This window comes from Biomphalaria glabrata, chromosome 5, assembly GCF_947242115.1.
Source record: "Biomphalaria glabrata chromosome 5, xgBioGlab47.1, whole genome shotgun sequence".
Taxonomy (NCBI): domain Eukaryota; kingdom Metazoa; phylum Mollusca; class Gastropoda; family Planorbidae; genus Biomphalaria; species Biomphalaria glabrata.
Genome location: NC_074715.1, coordinates 19,554,798 through 19,571,336, shown reverse-complemented (window position 1 = coordinate 19,571,336; position 16,539 = coordinate 19,554,798). Strand labels below are relative to the sequence as shown.

General features: G+C 35.8%; 1 protein-coding gene across 1 annotated transcript in view; it reads right to left on the bottom strand.

Moving 5' to 3' along the window:
- The window catches only part of LOC106067211 (glutamate receptor ionotropic, NMDA 2B-like), a 174,671-nt gene extending 161,628 nt beyond the window's left edge, over positions 1–13,043 (bottom strand). The window contains exon 1 of the mRNA XM_056030454.1: positions 12,729–13,043. The gene's annotated coding sequence lies outside the window, so the exon portion shown is untranslated. The remainder of the gene's footprint in view (positions 1–12,728) is intronic.
- Positions 13,044–16,539: the final 3,496 nt, after the last annotated feature.

Genomic DNA, 16,539 nt, shown 5'->3' with positions numbered 1-16,539 from the left:
TCCTCTGTCGGAGCTGGTACACTGAATTGATATTCTCCTCTGTCGGAGCTGGTACACTGAATTGATACTGTTCTCTGTCGGAGCTGGTACACTGAATTGATACGCTTCTCTGTCGGAGCTGGTACACTGAATTGATATTCTCCTCTGTCGGAGCTGGTACACTGAATTGATACTGTTCTCTGTCGGAGCTGGTACACTGAATTGATACTCTCCTCTGTCGGAGCTGGTACACTGAATTGATATTCTCCTCTGTCGGAGTTGGTACACTGAATTGATACTGTTCTCTGTCGGAGCTGGTACACTGAATTGATACGCTTCTCTGTCGGAGCTGGTACACTGAATTGATACTGTTCTCTGTCGGAGCTGGTACACTGAATTGATACTGTTCTCTGTCGGAGCTGGTACACTGAATTGATACTCTTCTCTGTCGGAGCTGGTACACTGAATTGATACTCTTCTCTGTCGGAGCTGGTACACTGAAATGACACTTTTCATTATGTTTCAAAAGACCTTGAGGAATCATTGTCAAATGTGCCGAAGAAAGGAAAGACTAGCCGTGTCGTCACCTGGTCCATGGCTTCAAACCCCACTAAATAGTTATTAGCAGCCCACCACTACCCAGCACACTGTATGCTACTTATGATGGTTTGAATTGTTAGAAGTTGAGTTTTGTAGTGTGGAAATATTCAAAGTACTTTGTGTATGTGTGTAATGTGTGTGTTTAAGACAATGCCTTGGTGAGAGAATGTGTGTCTGCGTGTTGATGTTAAGGATATATATAACGCCTGACGCTGATAGAAAAGCATTTCGAATTTCGTTTACAATGCGTAAATTCGCAAATCAATAAGTTCAAATATATTTTGAGATTTATATAGAAATTGAAATGTCCTAATGTTACGTCCCCTGAGACAGCTTTAATTTATTTGGAACAATTGTTTTGTGTTAAACTTACACATACAAAGCTAGGGAAATGTGGCATTTTCCTCTAAACAGCTTACATGAAGAAATAAATGTGCCTGTATATTTAGATCCACGTGATATTTACACCACGTGATAAAACGCTATCCAAATAAGAACATTGGAAAAAATAATTACATTAGAATAACGTGTCCAGAGCAGTAAATATTTATTCTTCAATTCAATTTCAAGCAATCATAATAAAACAAAGAAACAGATGAATGATATAGAGACGAAGTTTTTATAGGGAGAAAGAGAAACTCCAATGTTCTAGAAAAAAGTGTTCATAGCAGTAAATATTTACCCTACAATTCAATTTCAAGCAATCATACAGAAACAAAGAAACCGATCGATGCTATTCTAGGGTTGAGTTTTATAACATTGAAAAACGTAATGTTGCTTCAGCAATGAGTCTCTCAGAGTACAGGGAGCCAGAACAGTCTACACTGTGTGATGTGGCCAACTTGACCGCTGACTTAATGTGAGCTGGCAAACAAACAACTACTAGACTTGGCCACAGCAGTTGGCTAATGTTGATAGAAAGATGATATCTCAATCTAAATACAGAACAAGGCTTTACATACGACCAATGATTGAGTTGGCGTCCGGCATATGGTCGTGGCTCTTAGCTCTGAATTTTCGATTCATTAGGATTTTGGTTGAGATAGTCAAGAGGAGATCGATTAGATCTGTCATATTTTATGACAGTTATAAGACTTGAAAACAATTATTTCAGTTATTGTAATAATAAACAAACAATGATATAAACAAGTTTTATTAAGAGGATATCGGAGTGTAGTTATTGAAACTGTTTGATGTAAGTAAATTGTTCTTGAAAATACACAAAAGAATTAGAACCTGCACATTTTTAGCGGTCCCTGAAAGGGGAAAAGACGCTATTAGTTTTGTGTGGAATGTCTGTCCGTCCGTCCGTCCGTCTATTTGTCCTTCCCGTTTAGATTTCGTAAACTAGAAAAGCTAGTGAAAGTCCTACATCTTTATATTTTAGACCATTTAAAGTTCTGATGTAACGGCTACTTTTTTCTTTTCTGAAAACGAAAAATCTAATTTTTAAAATCGCTAATGCAAACAGTTTTTTCATAAAAATGATGTGTACATCACTTTTACAACTATTCACTATTAATAGTAACAAACACGGGAAAAGTTTTGTTTTTTTAGGATTTGAATAAGAGATTGACCCTTTACAAAACAATTAGTTCAATTAGATATTCATTATAAGACATCAGTTACGCCAAGTTCACATCGAACTTCACATTCACTTTCACCTATCCTTTGGTCTGCTGGGGCACCACACAAGATCTGTCAACCTTTTTTCTCCATTTTTCTCTGTCATTTGCCTTTGATAGAATTTCATTCTGATATTATTTCTGAAAATATTGAAACCAGCCTTTTTACCATACTGGGTGGACCACTTCAGGGGCCGATTTTGAGTTTCTGTTTCCACACAAACTGTTTTGTAACATTGTTATAAATATTTACATCACTAGAAAAAGTAAAAGTTTAAAAAATATATATATTAGTTATGACCTAGGCTTTTATTTTTATTTTGTTGGGTAAGCAGTTTCTAAAGTTATTTTATATAAATGTATTTATTTAGTGTTTATGTTTTCAGTTAAAACCACCTTAAGTGTTCTGATTATGCCAATTTCATGTATTTTAGACATTCCTGTAAAGTTAAGAAATGTATGCATTTATCAACGACCTCCCTATACCTGTCAAGGTCATAGAAATATTTCGACAATTGACACTACACGTGACACTACACGTGTCACTAGAGGAAGTCTACAAAGGAAAGCCTGGAGTAAGAATGGGAAAACTGTACAAAGAAATGGGTTGGTAGATATCAAACATTGGACATTTCACTGACCTGTGGGCAGAGGCTGATTGCGTAAAGTTGTGAAAGAGTCAGCATTGGTGGTGTCAATATTCATATCCTTAAGGGTGAATACTGCTCCAATTATAAATCTGTTTAACAACTTAACTTATAATGTTATTTGTGTGTGTAATTATCTAGATTGTCTTTTTGTTTCTTTAGCATAATTGTTGTTAGTTTTAAAATCTTTTCAAGGATTTAGAATTATTGGTTATAGATCTGTAACGGAAATAAATGTTCAATCTAGGAATAAGTGTTTATGAGGTATCCTTATCGATTTTATGTTTTTCTAATCTGGATGTATTAGTTCTTAAGTACAACTTACATTATCGTAATTGTCTACCATGTGTCTCTCTTTCTCTCCCCCTACCCCACCACCCTTATTGTCACTAACCACTGTTAAGATGTCCATTATGGTCATCACATTTATAATTCTACACGTAATGGTCCAACTAAGACCCTGACCTAGATGTACTGACATTTAAAAGGAGGGAACTAAACATTAAACTTTCATAAGCAGTTGAATATTCTCAAACTTTGCTTGGGTTTTTTTCTTCTCTATTTAGGTATTTCCATTTAGTATGAGAATGGTTTGATCTAGTAAAATGGTTTGATCTAGTAAAATGGTTTGATCTAGTAAAATGGTTTGATCTAGTAAAATGGTTTGATCTAGTAAAATGGTTTTCTGTTCTGGTGTTTTTCTTTTATTGCTTTAAAAAAAATACTAATATGATAGACAAAACGTTTTTAATTGGACATTTGTCTTAACAATCAAGAATGAATTCTGAATTAAGCATTCAGTATCCCATGCAACATTATATCATGAAATAACCCATCTAATATTATATTAAGAAACTAACTCATCTAAAATGTATTAAGAAACTAAAGCATCTAATATTATATTTATAAATCTACAGACTTAGCAGCTGCATCAAGATTGTATTCTTCAATGCAACATTATAATAGGTGTAAGATCTCTTAAAAATATTGGTTGAAGAAAATCAAGTTGTTGATTTCTTTTTTTTTTTACTTTCTTAAAGCCATTAGCTGGGAGCTTTATAATGTGTGTGTGTGTGTGTGTGTATTTTCTGTACATGTAGTTAGTTTGGGAAATGAGGTGATGACAATTGTTTTGCTGTGAATGCTACATCTGCATTTTACGTATTTAGTTTCAAAACTTATGTCTAATTGGAATAGAAATGTGATTTCTGTAGTTATGCTTGAATTGATGACAATGAAGAGTTCCTAAGGTATGCTTGTATTGAGTAAAAAGGTAATTTAAAAATAAACAACTACACAAGCGGAGATCTCAAACGAGCGAATATTAATCGTTTTCACTCTACTAGCCCTCCCCTTTCCAGACGAAACCATGACGTTTTAAAACAGAAGAGTCAAATAGGACGACAGAGTTTATGTGATTTCACATTGAATTTATCATCATTTTTTTCAGAAAGACTTTGCTTTGGAACATTTAGAATTCATACGAAATGTATCAAGTAACGATTGAGACGAGTTCTGAACCCAAATATTCTTTTACAAGTCGACTTTTCCCAACCTTTACCTCAATCTGATATTTTTCTAGTTAAATAAAGTTGGGACTATAGCTCACAATTTATGCTTGAATCCTCAAAATGAAAAAAAAAAAAATTAGAGTAGAATGTAATTAGTCCGCTTCATTTGTCGTCCCACTTCCGATTTTTTAGTTTTTGTTTAGAGCTTCAAATTCTAGTTCTGTAACAAAACAAAGTTACAAACATGCCTATTGAACAAAATGTATAACTTACAAGTTAGCTTTTTTTTTTATATTATTTTTCGAATATTTTTTTTACGGCTGCGATCCTCAAAGCCTTAATCTAAATATGTGGGATAACTTCAAATCGTTTTTTTGTTGTTTTTTTTTTTTTGCAATGTAGTAAGGGCCTATAAATTGATATTAGAATATCTTTTAAGTAAAACATCATTCAAAGGGTCCTTTTTAATAGGATGAATAATGAGGGGTAGATGTCAGGAGAATGCGTTTCTGCAGTGAAAAATGCAAGAAAACGCTTTTGAAGTTGGGTCTTCGCCCCGAACCCCAATGATGAATAATGAGCTGTAGATGTCAGGAGAACGCGTTTCTGTAGAGAAGAATGCAAGAAAACGTTTTTGGCGTCGGAGCTTCACCCCGAACTCAACTGGGTAGGCTTGTAGCGCCCCCCCCCCCCCAGACCCTGATATTATCAAGAGAAAGGCCTCAACATGAATGTTTTGTTGTTGTTGTTTTTCGCCGAAGGTTGAGAAACACTGCTTTTTTAATTCTCATATATATATATATATATATGCTGTACGCACGTTTATGCATAGGGTAGGGGTTTACTGGGCGTTAGGATTGGGGTTTGGAAAAAAATAGCCCCCCCCCCAACACTCCAAAGTTCTGGATCCGCTAGTGACCTATTAAGACCACACTCTCCAGGAACGATTATAGACTTGGCCTGCCCCATGTTAATTTTTTGTGGTGTGATATTAGTTGACAAGTCGATTGTAGTATAGTACTTAAGAACGCTTTGAAAATCTGTTGTGTTTTTGTCACAACCATGAATTGAAGTAACAAAATATTCTGGCATTTGTAATCTTTGGGCTGATGTAAGAAATGACATATGAGCAACTCTTGGATAAAGGTTTTAATAGACATAAGAATCGAATCTTAATTAATGTCTTTTAACAGCAGTGGAGTAATGAGTCACAATATGGTATACTCTCTGTGCAAAAATTGCATATTTGATCTTTAAATATTGTTCAGGAAAAGCAAAGATAGTGGTCTGAGAGTATAACAAATTCAACCCCATTAGACTTGTTGAAGGGCTGCAGAAGTAATTGACCAGGGCAGCCCTCGAATGACCTTGTTTGACAAGCACATTAACGGATTAGTGTAGCTAGGACTTAGTCAAATGAAGGAAAAGTCTCTTATTAGTCTATAGCACAAGAGAAAATGTTGAAATGATCTCCCTTCCCATGAGACTAGAACCTACCAAGAGAAAAACAGGCTCATGGATACGTGTTGTTGTTTTGGAGGGAGACGTGTTTGAAACTAGATTTTAATTCATTCTACATTCTGTCTGAATCAATGAAGTCCTTTGGCAGAAAGAGACTATAGATCCGGGAACAGAAATAAGATGAAAGCCTGGGCAGAAGCATTTAATTCATGAAGAGTTAGGGTTTTATCTTTTCCATAACACTTGCCTCATTAGTTCCCCTCTCTTTGTTTTTCCAACAGCTTGATACTAAGTATAAAGGTGAGACCAAGGTGCTTTACAAAAACACACAAACAGATATAAAAACGGAACTCAAAAGGTTAAACTAATCAAAATAAGTCTTGAACAGGTAGTTCTTCAACCTAACGAGGCATGAGAGTTGTCTGAACTTTTACTCGAGCATCTTGGTAATCTCTCTCTCTCTCTCTCTCTTCTTTTTTTTTTTTTTTTTGCCTCTTTTAAAAATGTTTTTATGAAAAATGCGATAGATGTTTTAGTACACCAAACAAAAAACATTTCTTAACATTAACTCATTCACGCTTTTTTTTATTATTATTAATGACCTTTTTTTTTTTGAAAAAAAACGGTTAAGGACAAAAACAGATGACCTTTACATCATCTGCCTAACATAGACCACAAGGTCTGAAAGGGGAACTTCACTTAAGGACAAATATTATGTGAGTTAAGCTCTAGATGTCAGCAGGTATGTAGATAGATCAATCTAGATCTATTGTCATTTCGCTACAATCACAAGCAGTGAGATAAACGATTACAGTAAATAAAACCAAATTGATATTTCTTATTAGTTATAGAACAAAATACCAACGTAAATGTAGAAAGGGAGATGTGAATGTTGCATTTTATTGGGGCCTTCGAGAAAATGTATTTGTTTCTCTAGACCTGGAACTGATGGTAGGATCAAATGTCTGCGCTGTCTAATTCCGTACATTGCTTGCATTCAGATAAAAGGTTGAGAGAAACAAAGTAAAACAAACCAAAAAGAAATATAATATGGATTGAAGTGAGAAAAAAAGTCATATTAGCTCGTGTATTGATATGTGTTGCGGGGGGTGCATAGTGGAGCTGGTGTTTCCAAGTCACAAGTTTATGTTGGAGAAATGACGATGCGCAGGTTAAAAGAAAACAGAGTGGGGGTACCAGAGCGTGAAGAGAGAGAGAGAGAGAGACAGTAAGACACACAGAAAAAGAAATAGAGAGAGTGACGTAAAATGTCATTGTAACAGATACACTAATTCACGGGCTAAAAAAAGTATTTTTGGTTGACCGTTAAAATTTGGCTCTTTTAAATGACCAATGGAAAAACAAAAGAAGGAGGTGGGGAACACATTCACGGCCGGTGTGTACTGCTAGTCTTGATAATCATGCTTTTACATTCTTGCTAGTTATTTGAGGCTACATACTGCTACATGCTGCTACATGCTGCTACATACTGCTACATACTGCTACATACTGCTACATGCTGCTACATGCTGCTACATGCTGCTACATACTGCTACATGCTGCTACATGCTGCTACATACTGCTACATACTGCTACATACTGCTACATGCTGCTACATACTGCTACATGCTGCTACATGCTGCTACATGCTGCTACATACTGCTACATGCTGCTACATACTGCTACATGCTGCTACGTTTACAGAATCTTAATGTTACTTCCCTCTCCCACACACTCTTTAAGTTCTTCAATATATTTGATGTATCACAAATACACAAGCACACACAAACACACACACTTTTACTTCTAGGCTATCTACCGCTCACCACACACACACATCAACATTTACTGTCTACCTGCCACCCAAACAATGTTAAGAACCTGACCTAGTATTTATTGAAGTTGCATAGTATGTAATTAATATCATGTTTTGTTTCAATGCGTATTGCGAGGCAGCAGGCTCTATGGGTCATGGTGATTATGTTTCCTGTAAAGAAATCTATAGGTGAAAACTGACAAATTATCATCTAGAGAAGGGCACGCTTCAATAACTTTAAATAACTATATTGTCACATGACAACATTGAAGTTAAAAAAAAATTAACAGCAAGCTGATAAATTATTTTAATAATACTGTTCCAAGACAGCTGACAAGTACAGCATTTTAACTATCCCGTATATAAAGGGAAATAACAAAGTGAGATCAGTCATTTCATCTATCGTGTTTCTTTATTCAAGTGTTAGAACTGTGGCTCATACAATGTATCTATAGAGTCACTAGTGTGTTATTATGTCGAACAATATATTTATTCATCAATTCCAGTTATACAACTAAACAATGACATATTTCCAATCAACAAATTAGGTGTCCTCACTGTCTTCAAAAGCAATCTCAACCATCTGAATATCGGTAAAACCTTTCATAAATCTATGTATGTATTTATACTGATCATCCTCTCCATTCTCCTCCCCCCCCCCCCTTTTCACTTTGTAAACCAATAGACACTTCAGTAGACAGAGCGCGTCTAGTTAGTAACTAATGATCTAGATTCTAGATGCATTCATCAGCAAAATCAAACAAAAAAATAAAAATACTTTTTAAAAAAAGACAATACCTCCTTTTAGATTGTTTTTCTTTTAATAACTAATGAATGCTAGATTAAAAAACAATGGAACATTTGTTTACCCCGCCACATTCCCCCTCCTCCTACTGAGAAAGAATCCTGGTTAAGCGAATGTATATCTACTATAATATGTATAATATTCCAATGATAGGCCATTAGATGCACATTTTTTCCATAAACATTAATTTATTAAAAACTCTTTAAGGAATGCGGAATTATTTTCTAGCTCTCTTGCCAAATTTAAATTTATTTTTTTACTTCCAAACATTGTAACGGGCAAACTAGAGTTTGTGTGTCCAACGATAAATTTTCATATTTCTAGGAAAATCATTAGAGCCGTTTTTGAGATCCGTGTCCACCCTTCCAGGTTTTAGGTTTTTAAAGTGTCCACGAAGTTAACAATTGTAAATGAGATTTAAGCAATATCCTATGGGAGCGTGGCGGTATCAACAGGCCTGAGTAAGGTACATTGGTACGTAAAAATATAGGCTATGTTTTAGGATCACAGAATTACAGCCAGTTTTATTGAATATCTGGGAGTATAGGTGGCGCTCCGATACAGCTGAGCGCTCTAATTGATGGCCCAGCGTAACAGGTTAATTAACAGCTGGCATGGTATTGGTAGACCTATTGATCTCTGTTTCAGCCAACATCGATCTTCGTAACTGCTTGGCTGTAAGATAAGAAAAGAGTTCCTCTATCAGTAAGAGATAATCAAACGGGGCTAGCACTTAGACAATCTGTTTTAGTCTTGTTTTTTTTTTTTTGTCTTTCCAATTACTGTTAAGAGAAGTCAGTATCAATGCAGCTATCGTTTCTACAGAGCGCTGGAGTCTGGATCATTGTCTTTTCATTTAACTCAAATTGTGTGGGGGCCACGACTACAATACTTAGATTGTTGTTGTTTCTCAGAATTAATTAATGACTTACAGTAAAAGAAAGATTAAGCGACTGATAGAATCTGGGGATAGGAAACTGGTAGTGATGATACTGTGAATACTTGCCTACATATTGTTTATTCTATTAACAAGCAGGTATTTAACTCATGTGTGAATGAGTCATTGCTAGGAACAAAATTCAAATGTAAATAAGCAAAGAAACAGAGGCCTATATTGCATCAAAATAACAAATCCAAAAATTTGGAATGGAATTTCATTTGGCTGTTGCAGAGTTTTGTATAATCTTAGACACTATGGAAGTGAAGATTTAGGTTCATTGATTTACTGTCAACTCTCATGTCTAGAACATATTTGGTGCTGACAAACATTTCGTTTGGCTCGCACATGTTTGCGTGACTACAAGGTCAAGGTAGCGCCAGATCGACACCTAGATGTGGACCTGTCAATGATGGACAACTAGATGTGGACCTGTCAAAGATGGACAACTAGATGTGGACCTGTCAAAGATGGACAACTAGATGTGGACCTGTCAAAGATGGACTACTAAATGTGGACCTGTCAAAGATGGACAACTAGATGTGGACTTGTCAAAGATGGACAACTAGATGTGGACCTGTCAAAGATGGACGACGTGCAGTTATTAAAGTGGGGGGGGGGCGGAGCGGTACTAACTCAGTACAGTAGCTTTGGGATTAGAGTGTCTTACCACTTGGCCACGTCAAACAAAAGTGTATTTGTAGTTTTAGCGCAATTTCGTTTCTAGTCTTGAAATGTTCTGATTATCCGAATGACTTTAAAATGATCAACAGCGGACTGTTTCATTTAATAGTTGTTTGGAAACGTTGTTTTTTTTTACTTGTTGTTTTTTTTGTAGTTGTTGTTGTTCAACCAAGCAAACTAGTGAACCTGAGGTCCTGGATTTGAATCTCGGTAAAGATTTTGAATTTCGATATTTTTAGGGCGCCCCTGTGTCCACCCAACTCTAATGGGTACTTGACCTTAGTTGAAAAGTAAAGGCGCTTGGTCGTTGTGCTGGCCACATGACACTCTGCTCATTAACCTGAAAGAGGGACTTTACTTATACTTTTAAACTAGTGAATAAAGCCAATCAATGTGAAGTTTTAAAAGTTTCTAACATGCCAAAGTGCAAATTTCTTTGGTATTCAATTCTCAATTTATTCGATATTTGAAAGTTTATTTCCAACTCGTAGAATAACGTTGGTCTCCTCTATACATTCGAAGTAAAATTTCTTATTGTATAGATTTTCTTTATCAGAAATAACTAAGTCCAAGTTAGGAGGTTTTGATGTGACACGACCACACAGAGCGTTCAGCGTGTGTTCGTTTCGTCAACCAATAACACACTAGACAGTCCAGACTTCATCTAGATCTGTGTAAGAGCAGCGAGAAGTCACAGACTGGAATAGTTCAATTCTCCTAACAAAGATTACTCGACGCTCTGTAGAAAAGCAGATGTTACTTGTAATAATTAAAGTTTTATTGTTCATAATTGAGCTTTGTTTTTGGTAACCATAGAGACACGGGGTATTGATTACGACTTCAAGTAATGGATGTGCAAGAGGTTGTCCAAGATTTTTCTGTATTCATCTCGGCAAGTGATTAGGATTATGGACCAAGGTCTATGCTAGTTCGGTCTGAACTTTGAATGCGAGAATTTTCTTCATGCTTGAGACGGCTTGAGTATATCCCACATAACTTAAATACATATATATATATATTGCTTTTGTATCGAGTAACTTTCATGCTTATACCGCGCACATTCTCTTTGTGAACCAGTTGAGGGACGGATCTGGGAGAAGATTTCTCTTCTGCCTTGTAGCGTTCAGCAAAAACAACTCATCTCAAGTCGGTATTCGAACTGGAGCCCCCCTTGATAGTTAGCTTAGCGGTATTTTGTTACTCTGCCACGCATCCAACCATTTTTTTCAATATATAGTTTACAATTCTGAATGAAATGTACAGCCAATGACGCTAAGACAATCTACTCAGTCCCCAAGCAAAAATAAAAATCACTACTAATATATGATATAATAGTAGGCCTATATATCACATTTGTGTATGTAGTAATTTGTTACATCACAGTTGGACTTATCTAAATATTTGTTGCTGTTTTTTTGGTGGGAGTGTTGTTGTTGTTTTGGGGGGAGGAGTGTTGTTGTTGTTGTTGTTTTAACGAAATGTTTATTGTTTTTATCCACGAGCTAATTTTCACAGATCAAAAGCCATAGAGCCGCAGGTAAAATGATCAACTCAAAAGTCGTTATCTTAATGTGTGTTCAGTATCTTGCGCGCATTCTATAATCAGATCAGAAACACTTTTCGATAGCAACAATACATCGATAGCAGTCTTAGTTCACACACAAATGTTTATATTATGGTGCCTAGCATTCTTCACTTACAGTCACACAAAAATGTTTTATGTTATGGCGTCTAGCATTCTTCACTAATAGCCACACAAAATGTTTATGTTTAGGCGCCAAGCATTCTTCACTAACACAAAAACAAACACACAAGGTTATAGCTTGATGTCCGTTTGTTATTGAGAGTAAAAAATGCTAGACCAAGTCTGGATTCAAATATGTGTGCACAGAGTGTTCTAAAACACATTAGCAGACGTCAGTGAGATTATTTTGGCGGCATCTTCTAAATACTTATATCAATAAAAATTAACATGCTAATCACCGTACAACTCATTATTATACCGCTAATGAATTGCAGGACGTCGATCTATAGCCTACATTACTTTATTATTGGTTTCATTAAACAAATTATTTTCCATTATAGTTTTTTATAGTATTTTATTGTGGCCTTTTTTTTTTTTTTTTTGAATTTTCATTCACTTCTGAAATGGGTCATTTTTAAACTTAGTTTGTATTTGAATGGCACGGAGTTGGAAGACTAACAGCAGACTTGAATTTGTAAAGTTCAAACAGTTTTAGTTAGAAGACTAACAGCAGACTTGAATTTGAAAAGTTCAAACAGTTTTAGTTAGAAGACTAACAGCAGACTTGAATGTGTAAAGTTCAAACAGTTTTAGTTAGAAGACTAACAGCAGACTTGAATTTGTAAAGTTCAAACAGTTTTAAATGTCTACTACGTCATACATCAGCTCTTCTCCAAACCTCGAGACATAAGGCGATCGGGATTTGAACTTGTGACCTCCCGTTACGACAAACGGAAGCGTTTACTGTAAGGTCAGGCTAAAAGTATATGCCCATACCAACTGCATATATAAATGTTAACATGTAGCCAATGAAATCGTATTTCAAAAGTGCCAATAAAAATGAACGGGATAGACATTTTTTAATTAACACGGGACAATAAGAAACACATGACAAGAAAAAAAGAGCAAATGTCCTTACCGCAAAGAGAAAAGAAGACTTAAAACTTTGTTGATATCCAAGAACTGAAAGAATAACATGCTCCACTGTCCACGTGAATCTGTGTGTCAACACTTCAAAATATCAACAGTTGATAATAGATTTAAAAAATGAAATGTCTATATCAGAGCATTCTCTTCCTAAAACCAGAACGTCGATTCAGTAACAGGATATAACAGCCTGCTAGGAATGTTTCCTTTAATCCAGCTTCTGTTTATTTTCATATTTTTTTAACTTCATCTTCTTATAAGAATGGACGAGACGGCGGCGGCGTCTGCGAGATCGATCCGAGTATCGACAAGAGTTTGGCCCGTAGGGGATCAGCGATTGAACGAGAGGAAAAGACGAAAGTTGGTGAGTGGTGCGCAATGAAAGACCCCGTGAAGCCGGCGAGGTCCGGTGAAGTCATACAAAATCAAAGGTTGGGTTCTTTAGTTTTGTGTTTTTAATACTTAGTATTATTGGTCGTACTCTTGGATAATGAACGACAGAAACAGGAGGCAGAGAAAGGGCATTGTGGGTTCCCTGACTGTTGCTATTAAGCTTTTGTTTGTTCTCTATACTCCTTACAACACAAACATTTGAATTATTTCTACAACCATCTCAAACACAACAACTTTCATTCATTTCCCCATCTGCCGTTCCAATTTTGTGAGACCTGGTTAAAAAGAAATAGTGCTTGATCTCCTAGAACAAAAAAAAAAAAAGCTAAAAAGAAGAAAATATTAGATTTCTTTGCTCACGTAAATCATTGTATGCTAATCTGGTAAATGGAAACCACATTTCTCTCTACCTCTTTGTGCAATAGTTGTCCAAATAGTAGTGTGGTTTGTATTCTATTTCAATACCTGGTTTTAACTCGTATCTTCGTGGCACCTGGAACCTGCCTGGACATCTAGAAAACGGCTCTAACGATTTTCCTAGAAATTTTAAAGTTGGTGTATTTTGCTGAGAAAAGAATTAGAAAGAAAATCTCTTTGGCCAAACTGGAAATGACAAAACGTCTTTGGATATGTCCGCATTCATTGAAGAGTTAAAAGATCTAAAGGCCTGTCATTGGATTATTATAAGGTCTAGTAGATCTATACATTCTCTTATCCAGGATTCTTTCTCGAGGAGAAAGGGGGGGGGGTGAATGAAGCGGTGTAACAAAAATGTTCCATTGTTTTTTTATTCTTATACTCATTAGTTTCTTAAGAGAAAAACAAACGCTCTAAAAGTTAGATAAAGGAGCTATTGTCTTTTGAAGAATGTTACATTTAAATGTTTTTCCTGTTAAATAATAGGCGACCGACTTACGCTCTTTCTTATAGCACCCACACATTCAAACTCACAGTAAGTGGCGCCGATAGTCTCCCCTTCGTCAGACTCAACTTGAGCAAAGGGGTGGATATTCAAAAGTTTCAATAAAGAAGTGCAATGATTATACAAGCAAAATAAAATTTATACGAAGTGTAGTTCTTTCAATTTGTATCAGTCATGTAGTTAAATTTGTAACAGATCTAGACTATTAATATAAATGTGTGCGATTTGAAATATTTTTACCAATTTTTTTTGTTAAGCGCAATTTCATGCTTTTAGCTTCCTCAATGCGCTATGATCCTATCACTTGTCTGGACCAGTTGGAAAGAGGTAAGGGGGAGAAAGAAGGGGGTATCTGGTGATCGCTTTTTAAATGTATTTACTTTTTAAAAAGCGAGCGATCAGGGTTCGAAATCGGGGCTAAAGCCTCCTCAGCCTCCTCAAGCCAAAACAGCAACCACTTTGCCAGAGAGCTACTTATGAAAAGTAGGTTTTATTGTTATTTATAGTTATTTACAACTTTTCTTTCTACAAACAATAAAGGGGAATAATTCAACTTATACAACCTTATATGTCAAGTAAAATGTATTTCCCTTGTTTGAGATACCAAACAAATAAGTAATTACCAATAGTTAATTAACAAATTTTTTTTTTTATTCTTTTGTTGTCATGTAAAATAAATAATTGTGCAAAATTTCACCTTTTCTCCGAGATTTGGTGTGGGAGAAATAACGTGTACAAACATTTAACCAGACAGACAGAGTTGATATGAGCCTTCTAAACATCGTGCTGATTCAATCAATTATCTTTGATATAGTTCAGTTTACAAATACTAAATAAGTTACCAAATATTTTAAAAGCTCAAGATCATTATTTCTTATATAAAGTTAATAGTGCCAAATACCATGTAGAGATGATTTAGAGTTATATCAGTTGTGCTTTGAAAAAGAAATGTTAGTGTACTATAGAATTCCTTTCGTTGATGCGTAAGCTGTAAAGATGTAAGCTGTAAAGATGTAAGCTGTAAAGATGTAAGCATCACGATTTACAATTAATACACAAACGAGTGTAATATCAGTGTGCATTCGTCCACACTTTTCTTATCACCTTGTGTTTGTTGTCATTTTGTGTGCATTCACATAGTGCTGAGCTGTTTTCTGTATTCATTCAGTTCAACATTGGAAAGATGCTGAAAATAAGCTCGGCCTACTGACACACCCTTCACACGCCTACACACATATAATGCGCACAGTCAAACACACACAAACACCATCCACACACACACACAAACAAACACAAAAATAGTTTCCAATGTCTATACATTCGTCGTCATGGAAAATGAGCCAAGGGAAATAACTTTGAAATAATTTTTCATACAAGAAATGTTGACGTCAAGTTCATTGCTCATAGAGAGATAGTGCTGTGTCAGGATCGCTCTATTTACTTTAGTGTTCTTACAAATAACATTAGTATTGGTTTCCTTTTTATTTTACTATTTATAGTTTTATCTGTATTGAAATCAATTTTGTTTTATTGAATTAGAAAGAGAGATAGAGAGAGAGAGCGAGGGAGAGAGGGAGGGAGTGGAAAGAGAAAGATGGAGAGAAGGGAGGAGTGGGAAGAGAAAGATGGAGAGAAGGGAGGAGTGGGAAGAGAAAGATGGAGAGAAGGGAGGAGTGGAAAGAGAAAGATGGAGAGAGGGGAGGAGTGTGAAGAGAAAGATGGAGAGAAGGGAGGAGTGGAAAGAGAAAGATGGAGAGAGGGGAGGAGTGGACAGAGAAAGATGGAGAGAAGGCAGGAGTGGGAAGAGAAAGATGGAGAGAGGGGAGGAGTGGACAAAGAAAGATGTAGAGAAGGGAGGAGTGGACAGAGAAAGATGGAGAGAAGGGAGGAGTGGACAAAGAAAGATGGAGAGAAGGCAGGAGTGGACAGAGAAAGATGGAGAACGAGAGAGACGTAAAATATATAGTAGGGAAAGGGAGGGAAAGACATTGAGCTGGAAAAAGAGGGAGATAGAAAGAGGGGGCAGGGAGAGAGTAGGAATGAGATCAAGATAGAGAAAAAAAAAGATTAAAACTAACTTTTTGTTTACTGTAAGCCTCCTGAAAATATTCCTTCTATTATGAAAGTAATTCATCTTCGTGTTTCAAGTAACGTCTCTATATTATAAGATATGAGAATTAAGCACAGAAAATAAATAATGAAGTAACCGTGGAGGCTATTTAGAAGGCAAGCGTGTATAGACCAAGAGATACTGTAATTTAAAAAGAAAATGTTAAAAAAAGGAAAAAAAAATGAAGCTAAGAGACCCCAGAGAACTATGGGAACAAAAGCTGAAATTAAACATTATAGATACAACTAATAAAAGTGCTTTCAAATTTATGAAGATGTAAACATTGCGAAAATTGGAAAGCTGGAGCAAAATGCCCTCAAATCAAAATCACTAAGAGAGTCTTCCTTCACATCAGTCAGTGTATTTATTCTAGAGAGA